Raw genomic sequence first — 9,611 nt, 5'->3', positions numbered from 1 at the left:
GGCTACTTATTGTCTCCAAAGAACTTTCCTTTCTGCATCCTGCTTTCAGCCCCTCCCTTTCTTTTACCCCATAGTACTAGCTACACTCTAACACAAAATTGACAAAAGAACAATGGCATAAGGCATTCAGATTTGAAATGAAAAACCACATTTTGCCTTGCAAATTGCATAGCAAACCTTGACTCTTCAGAAGTGGGGGGGGCAGATTCCAGGACTCCACTTCTTCTTAATCCTCCCCAGTTCTCATCCCAAATCACTGGGAGCACGGGGTTGTCTTTCCCTAGTCTCTCCCATGTCAGATTGATATTGGTTTACCCCCATCAAACTGAGACTTGGAGATCCTATGGAAAAAAAGGACCCCACAGAATTCCTGAAAAAGTTGGGAAACTCCATGTAAGAAGAGCTACTGGGGAAGAAGAGCTTCATATGTGGGGAAAGAAACCCAAAAGTGGGGAAGAGTAGTCTACTGCCACAAACTATGTCCATAGGCCATTGCCACACCAGCTGCCCACAGGATTGTCACCCCCCAACCACCTTAGGTTTTCTCCATACCCCCCAACTCCTAACTTCCTTTGCTGGGTTGGAGGACTGGCCTCCCCTCCTGGTGTTCACTCCACCACACCCCCTTTCCTTTATCTTCCCCTTGCAGGGCTGACTAATCTTTCCCAGTGGCTGGTCTGCGTGCCAGCAGCAGTGAGAACACACAACCACACACCGCCACATCTGGCTTCAGTTGAGCATCCTTTACCATCCCCCCCTCTTCCCCCCAGGCACCCAGCCCCACCCAGTTCTAACTCCCAGCCTGCTTTTCCAGGCATTGAAGATTGCTGTACCCTCCCTCCTCCACTCCCCCCCCCAAGATGCCTAATGACCTAAAGTTAAAAGTGCCTTTTTGTCCCCAAATTCTCCCTTCTACCTCACTGACCCTCTCCCCAGCTTCTCCTCAATTCCCTTCTCAATCTCCCTTTAATCCCCCTCCCCTATTTCCAATTCATCCTTGTACAGGGATCATGTTAATCTTTGTTATCATTCAAAATTTAGTCTATGTGCTTGTTTTCTCTCTGCCCAGCTCTCTCCTGTTTTCCCCTCTTCATGCCACCCCCACAACATTTATCAATGGGTCATTGAGGGAGTACTATTTGGTGCCCTTTGGGAGTTGGCCTCAACCTCCCGGGAGCTCTACCTTCTTGTCCTAGCAACCTAGGGCTTAAGCCAACCCGCTCCATCCCTCTAGGGTGTCCTTCCTTAGCCAGACCTCTGCACATAGGAAGCCGTACACTCAGGTCTATTTGGAGATACCACGAACCAGATTTTCACGGCACTGGGGAAATGGGGGTGACACTATAAGTGGGGTGGTGCATAGACAGTCACAGTAGTGGCCCCTAAGAAGGAACTGTGGGGGAGTACAGCCAGTTTCCCCAGAATCCGAAAGCCAGAGGGAAAAAGGGAGGAGCCCTTCCAGCCCCTCCAGCTATTGGTTTCTCTTCCTCCTTAGCAACGGGTAAATATTTGCCCCACCAGGATCTGGGGCTAAAGCTTCTGTGTTGGCCAGCCTGTCTGGGCATTCTAGTCTTTGTCTTTCATCTCCCCAGCTCCACTCCTCTGGTTCCCCCAATTCTCTCACTGATCCTGGGTTCCAAATCCCTCTGAAATCTTTGGTGGAGAAGGGAAGCATGGGACTGGGCTTGTTCTTCTCCACTCCATTTTATGCTTATCTTTCTTTACCTTCCTTCCACCCTCCATTTTTCTCTGTCCTCCTTCCTTCACTTAACCTCTTCCCACAAACCTTCTTTTCCCTCCTCCCCTCCTTCCTCCTTCCCTGACTTCTGTCCTCCTTCCCTGACCTTCTATCTTCTCTCCCTACTTCTTCCTCTATTCTCCTTCCTCCTCTTCATTCCTTTCTTCCTTTCTGTCCCTTCCTTCTTCCCCTCCTTCCTCTACTATTGTCATTCCTCTTTCCCAACTCACTGCACATCTCCATAAATCATCACCTCTGTTTCAATTCTCAGTTCTGCTCCTGCTTTCACTAGTCTCCCTCTGCCAGTGGACACAGTAGCTTCCCATAGAGATGTTCCTTTCCCCAGAAGAGCTTTCTACTCAGTGATGCCTAGTAAGTCACTGGTAACATCCTTCTCTGAGAATGTTCAGACTCCTTACCCACCTAACACACCTCCCATGGGAAGTCAGCTTCACCCATCCCAGGACAAAATCGAGTCTCCCAGGTCCCAGATTCATGGGTGTCAACGGAGAGATCGGATGTTTTTTGCTGGACGCAACTCTCACCCAAGGAAATCCAAGCCAGGAAATCCAAAGCATTCTAACCTCCTTTGGAGGGAGCCTAAGCCAAAAGGAAACAGATGCCCCTGAGCCCAACCCTGGGGCAGTGGAGGGAAGGCAAAGGAGGAATCTTGAGGAAGCCTCTAATTATCCTCAGGTGGGGCCCCTCCCCTTCTCACCTGCTTCCACTGCTGTGGCTACTGTTCAGGATAGTCTTGCTGGAGGAAGAGAGAAGGTGTGCAAGACAAGTACAGGTGGTTGGGAATAGTGAAGACAGGGAAGAATAGACAAAAAATTGGGGGAGTAGATTGGTGTAAAATAGGGCTTGCACTTACTCTAGTTAGGGACTCAGTCCTGCCCTCTGGGAGGGGAAGCAAAGATGCCCTGGATCATTCTGTCCATCTCCCTAACATCAGCATGTGGCACAGCCTCATTTCCAGTCAAACTAAGGAGAAAGGGAGCTTTTCCTTCGAGACTTCAGGGAAGTTAGGCCACACTCTCACCTCGTTTCACTCTATCCTGCAACCTGTTAAGGGGTCCTTCCTGAGGCCTTATCTCCCATCCCTTTGCTATATCTAGTTCCAGCTGTTGCGGTGGAGAAGCTGAAAAGACAGAATAGTCTAGACAATGAAAGGGAGGGAAACTTAAACTCATGGAATTTGGGAGGAAGAAAAGTCCTCCTTTTCTCTACTTTTTTGATTTTGGAAGGTTTTCTAGAGGAGATAGGCTGAAGAGAATAGAGATGGAAATGGAGCAGGGGAACTCCTTCCAAGTAAGGGGAGCACAAGGCTTCCCCACTCTCTTCTCTCTCATTTTATTCTCTACACTGGTCAGAGTTGTAGTGTTTCTGTTTGTTTCTTGGCAACAAGGAGAGGAAACCCCCATTGAGGAGGCCGGGAGGCCCCAGGCAACGACAGACACATGAGTACATTACACACACGTACGTACATATACACACACACACACACACACACAGCCTCCTACTCCTGCTGCGTCAGAGGCTCAGCTCCTCTTCCTTCACTCTGACTTCCCTCTACCACCTACCACCCTTCCCCCTCAGGGGCCAGAGGGACTTGGGGTACAATTTGTCCAACTCTCAGTTATTCCTAGACTCCTTATGTCCCTGAAGATGTTGGCAGTTTAATCCCAAACCAGCGTTGGTCTCATTTACACCACTGCTCCTTTTGAAAGCCTGTTTCTTCTATGACCTCTTCATTATAAGACTGGTCCTGGTGAGAGCACATGATGGAGACTTTAGGCCTGAGGAAGACGAGGAAAAAAGAAAGAAATGGTCAAGAGTGAGGCAGAAACTGTTTACCAAGGGCCCCAGATCCTGTCCACAAAGTGACTAAAAGTACACAAGGCATAATGTAGATTGGAGTAATTTAATGGGTTATCACAGCCTTGATAGCTGACCTGTTCCTGCTGGTTCAGCCAGCTGGTGTCAAGAGAAACAGGAATGTCAGGAGAGGTACCTTATAATCCTCTTTCCCTGCTCCTCCACTCATTTCACACAAGAAGAGAGTCCCAGGCAGCAATCTGAGACCAAAGCAAAATTACTTACATGGAAGTAACTGAATTGGGATGGGGAGAGGACTCAAGACTTTCAGCTGAGGCTGTGTCATCTCTGAATGTGGCAATACTTCAGGGTGGTTACACTTCTGAGGAAGCATCATTTCTTTTCAGCCGGTTCCTATTCTGTCCTTTGCCTGGCTTTCAATTCAACTCACAATCTGGTATCTAGTCTGGCTGTTACTTGATATTGTCGATTGGAACCGTTGGGTACCAGGGTCCATCTGAAGAGCTCAGAATTTGGGTTCAAGATTTTTGTGGCTTTGGGAGAAAGGGTCTCTTTTGGCATCAGAGTCTGACAATAGACCTTTGGAATCTGGATGGAGGGCTCTAGCGGGGATCTTCCCCAAGCTCACCAGTCCCCTTGTCAACCTTCCCTGGCTCAGAACCATTGGCTTTCCTCTGTGGGACCCTTTAAAGGTAAATGGTGCTATTCTGGAATGGGCCTGCCTAGTGAAATAGTCAACTCCCAGCTATTGGAGGTCTCCAAGCAGTGGCCAAGTGACTATTTATATGGGATGTGGCAGAGAATTCTGTTCAGATAATTAGGTGGATTAAATGGTCTTTTCCAGTTTTGATATTTTGATTCAGTGAGACAATAAACATTTATTAAACTCCTGCTATGGTTCAGGCACTGTGCTAAGCTCCGGAGATACAAAGGAAAGCCAAAGATGTCCCTGCCCTCAAGGGGCTCACAATCTAATGGGTGGGAGTGGGGGTAGGGGTGGAGTTGTTGTTTAGTCCTTTTCAGTCCTGTCCAACTCGTTGTAGACCCCTTATGGGGTTTTCTTGGCAAAGATACTGGAATAGTTTGCCATTTCCTTCTCCAGCTCATTTTACAGATGGGAAATTGAAGTAAACTGGGAGACAACAGGCAAATAACTATGCACAAACAAGCTATATATATATATATACAGCACAAATTGGAAGTAATCAACAAAAGGTAGGAACTAGAATTAAGAGGGATTGGGAAAGGCTACCTGTAAAAGGTGAGATTTTTAGGTGGGACACCAGGGAAACCAAGAGATAGAGATGATTGCAGCTGTTAGCTTACTTTTCCTGTTTCTGAATGCTTCCTTGTGGTCTTTGTTGCTATATCCCCACAGTTACCCTTTGGAGTAGGGAGGGAAGAGCTGACTCTTAAAACTCAGGCCTCATATTATGGTCTTTTCCCTCCCTTCCCCCTCCCTCAAGGAGCTCCCCACACACACACACAATGGCTATCACCTGACTGTGGCTGACTCCCCCAGTCGTAGACGCATCTCTCTCTTCAGCTGGGCCTCTTCAAAACCCAACACACAAGACCAAAACTCATTTTCTACACTTTCCCCAAAGCCAGAATCTATCTATTCCCTATCTCCTGCAGTGGCACAGTCTGCCCCTCCCTTGTTCTCCTAGTTTCTGAAGCTTGAAGGTACAAGGTTCTCCCTGACTCTCTCTCTTTACCCTTACATGCAGTCAGTCATCAAAGTCGGCTCTTCCTCCTGCTGAAGATTAGCTCTTCCATCATAATTTCTCATGGATCCCACCCTCCCCGGCTTTTTCAGCCAATGGCCCTATCTAGACTCCTATCACCCCACACCTAGATTTCTGCATTTGACTCCCCAATTGGCTTCCTCGACTCCTTCTAACCACCCTCCCACCCGAGTTGCTACAGTAACCTTTCACACAGTTTTCATTTCATTCTACACTTGCTCAAGCATCTACAGTGGATCCCTATAGCCAATCCAAAACCCTTAGCTCAGCCTTCAAGGCCCTTGTACCTATTAACTCCCCATCCCTCCCCTCTCAGCTTTACCTTACTTACTCCCCAAAAGAGTCCCTTCACTTCAACCAGGCCAGGCTTCTGACTGGTCCCAGCACAACAAATAAGTTCTTATTCCACTTTTTTAAGCCTTTACACAAACCATTCCCTTCCTTTCTTTCCCCTCCCACCTCCACCAATCCACTGCCAGCGTCTCTTTCATTTAACCAATTGTTACTGAGCACCTCCTTCAAGCTTGGGCTCTGAGCCTCCCTCCACCAAGAAGCCTGCCTAGACTAACCCCACCCCGTCATGACTGATCTGTTCATCCTGCTCTGTTTTGGGTTGTAAGTTGCTCAGTAACTGCTCTCTAAACTTGTTCCATGTGTGTATAGCCTAGCTTTCCAAGAGTAGGCAGAGATTTCTTCTGCTGTCTTGGCTCTGTACACAGTAAATGGGCAATGATACTTGTTGAATTTAGGAATCTCCCGTGTGACAAGAAAAAAATTGAAGCTACAGGAAGTTTAGTGACCAGTCCAGGGTCATGAAGAAAGAGGCAGAATAGGGACTAGAACACCAATTTTCTTGATTTAGGCTTAGCTCAAAGCACTCTCCAACCCAGACCCCAAATTCTCCAAATTGGCAGCCTTATAGCTAGCTGTTCACCCCATGGTACCTTTCTTGGTGGCTCCAGCACGTCCTTCCAGAAGAATCATAAGATTTTAGAGTTCATTTTCCAAATGGGAAAACTGAGGCCCAGAATGATGGAGTCACTTGCTCAAGACAAGCTAGAATTAGAACACAGGTCTCTTGACTTTCAGCACAATGCTGTTTTCCCATCTTATCAAGACAAATTTCCCTTCCTGCCACGAATCCATTATTCTGCTTTCTGGTCTGTTTTCCGCTATTTACCGACTTTGGAATCCCTTCACCATAATTAATTTCCAAGGATCCAATCTGTGGTACCGTGTTCAGACTACATAGTCCTGGGAAGGGGTGGGAAGAGAAATGGCAAATAAAATCCTCTGGCCTCAGCAAGAGCTTTGAGTTTGAGGTCAGATCCAATATCTAGAATAAGACTTTGTTTGACGTTGAGATTTAGGTTCATCCCTTGGAAACAGGGATGAACTACCTGGACCCAGAGAAAGGACTTGGAAGGTTAAATTCTTTCCATTGCTGCCTCCTGCCCATTTCTTCTTCCTCCAGAGGGGGAGACTCCAGGTTGGAAAATGGTTAAATGTGGTTTTTCTTCCCTAACCCAGAAGGGAAGCCAGGGCTGGCTGGGTGGGGCGGGGGGGGGGGGCAAGATGCCAAAGGGGGTGGGGTGGGGGGCTGAAGCAGACGAGAACAGCACGAGCCCGTTTCCTACGTTTCTCTGGCTCTCTCCCTCTCCCCCTCCCCACCGCTCGCCCCGCCCCCGGCTCTGATTTGGGAACAGAAGAGGGAGAACAGAAGCTTTTGTTTTGTCAGGGAAGCTGATGTTGGTGGTAGTGAAGTGCCACACCCTAGAAGGGGAGAGAGCTGCCTAGGGTGGGGAGCCAGGCTTTAGTCTTAGGGTTAGGGAGAGCCAATGGGATCCAAATGATGGAACCCAAATGTTATGCCTCCCCCTTGGCAACCACCTTCTCCACCCTGTTCTCACTAATGTAGGGACCCAGGTGTCCCAACCCTTAGTCCTTCTTCTTCTTCTTCTTCTTCTCTTCTTCTTCTTCTTCTTCTTCTTCTTCTTCTTCTCCTTCCTTCCTTCCTTCCTTCCTTCCCTTCTTCCTTCCTTCCTTCCTCCTTCCTTCCTTCCTTCCTTCCTTCCTCCTTCCTTCTTCCTTCCTTTCTTTCTTCTTCTCCTCCTTTTTTTTTTTTGCAGGGCAATGAGGATTAAGTGACTTGCCAGGGTCACACAGCTAGTAAGTGTCAAGTGTTTGATGCTGGATTTGAACTCAGGTCTTCTGAATCCAAGGCTGGTGCTTTATCCATTGTGCCACCCTAGCTGCCCCTCTTCCCATTCTTCTTTTTTTGGCGGGGCAATAAGGGTTAAGTGACTTGCCCAGGGTCACACAGCAAATGCCAAGTGTCTGAGGCTGGATTTGAAACTCAGGTCCTCCTGAGGTTATGTTTATTTATTGTTTGTTTGTTTTGTTATATGGGGCAATGAGGGTTAAGTGACTTGCCCAGGGTCACACAGCTAGTGTCAAGTGTCTGAGGTCAGATTCAAACTCAAGTCTTCCTGAATCCAGGGCCAGTGCTTTAGCCACTGCACACCTAGCTACCCCCCTTCCCATTCTTCTTCTTCTTCTTTTTTTTTTTTTTGCAGGGCAATGGGGTTTAAGTGACTTGCCCAGCGTCACACAGCTAGTAAGTGTCTGAGGGCTGGGTTTGAACTCAGGTCCTCCTGAATCCAAGGCTAGTGCCTTATTCATTGCACCACCTAGCTGCCCCCCCTTCCCATTCTTCTTGATGTCAACTTGGACAACCCAAAGTCCCTGTTCCTCAGCCCTCTTCCTTCCCTTTGGCCACCCCAAATAACTGGTTCAGAACCTAAACTGAGAACCCAGGCATCTTCCTTCAACTATTAGAGATTGTGGAGCGGAGAGAAGAACAATATAATTCAATTTCTGTGGCTCTTCATTTAGAGAATTAGTTGGAGGAAGGGGGATTGGGAGAGGACATCAGAATAGGTACAGGTCTGAGTCCTTGATCCCTGGCCCTGGAGGTTGTGGAGGAAAAGGGTGGATAAAGGAAAGGGACACTTCTCAGGGTATGTGGGTGGTGGAAATGGAACTAGAAACCTGGATTTCCAGTAAAAGCAGAAACCTGCCATAGCTGGGCCAGACAAACTTAGGAATTCCCAAGCCTAGGTTTGGTGAGAGCCCTATCCAGTTCACCTGGCTGCTCTAGAGCTAGCTACAACTCAGGAGGATCAGATGGTGGAACCTGGGCCTTGCATTTGGTTTCTGGAAAAAGCAGGGTCAGGGCCCAGGATCCACTGGTCCAGGCTTCTGTTGATATTGCCCCCCCCCAGCTCCAACCCACTGCCCCCTTTCTGATGAGAATGAGGATAGGGATTCAGGCATCTGGCCTCTTAGTCTTATGCTTGACTCCCCTCCTCCTGGCCCCTCCAAGAACCACAGGAATCTGGGACCCTGGTGTCCTGGCAACGTGACGCACGGCTCTGGCGTCTGTTTTGAATTACTAGTTAAAAATAAGTCCTACAGTTAAGGAAGGGAGAGGGGCTGAAAAGGGGGGGGAGGGACCTAGGTAGGTTCTTCTCCCATCTTCTGGGCCCCAACATTTAGGTTCTAGTTTATTGAACCTTGGGGAGATAGCCAGGATGGGATCCAGGTCCCATGGGTTTTGTTCTCCAACCTAGGTTTGAGTTGGAGAGGGGAGTAGGAGGGAAGGATAAAGGGCAGAAAAAATCCAGAGCCTCAAGGTAGGTGGGTGATTTGGGCGTCTCAGGCATACAGAGCTTCCTGAGCCCCTCCACTGAATGCAGGCATCCCTTCCCCCACACCTGGCTTGCTCAAATCTTAGTTGCTGAATGGATGCCCAGATGTGGGCAAGAGGGGGAAAAGAGAGGGTGACTCATTGGTTACTATGGTAGGGAAAGGAAAGGGAACCCATGGGGAGAAGTGGAGTGAGTCACTTCTTGGCACCAGCCTACCCCTCACTGCCTGGGACCCCTTAACTATGTCTTCCCCCCTGGCTCCACTATTTGGCTCCTATTCCCCCTTTCAGATACCCTGACCCACCCTTTGCTCTCTCCACAATCTCATTTCACTCTTCTGTCCTTAGTCTTTCCCATCTTCCAAGAGGTTTTAAGCCCTGTACAGGCAGAAATTCCCAAACCACAGGGGCATCGATCAAAATTACAACCGCACATAAGGACACCACGAAGGGTCTGGACACCCCCCACTCCATTTCATCCTAAGGCCCTAGTGCCCACCCCAAGAATTCGGTGGCCATGCTGCTGTCCCTTTAAGAATGTGGCCCCTCCCCTCTTCCCAGGCTTATTTGAGCCTTA

Source organism: Dromiciops gliroides, chromosome 4 (genome assembly GCF_019393635.1).
Source record: "Dromiciops gliroides isolate mDroGli1 chromosome 4, mDroGli1.pri, whole genome shotgun sequence".
Taxonomy (NCBI): Eukaryota; Metazoa; Chordata; class Mammalia; order Microbiotheria; family Microbiotheriidae; genus Dromiciops; species Dromiciops gliroides.
The sequence above is the reverse complement of the archived record's forward strand: the minus strand, read 5'-3'. Positions refer to the sequence as shown.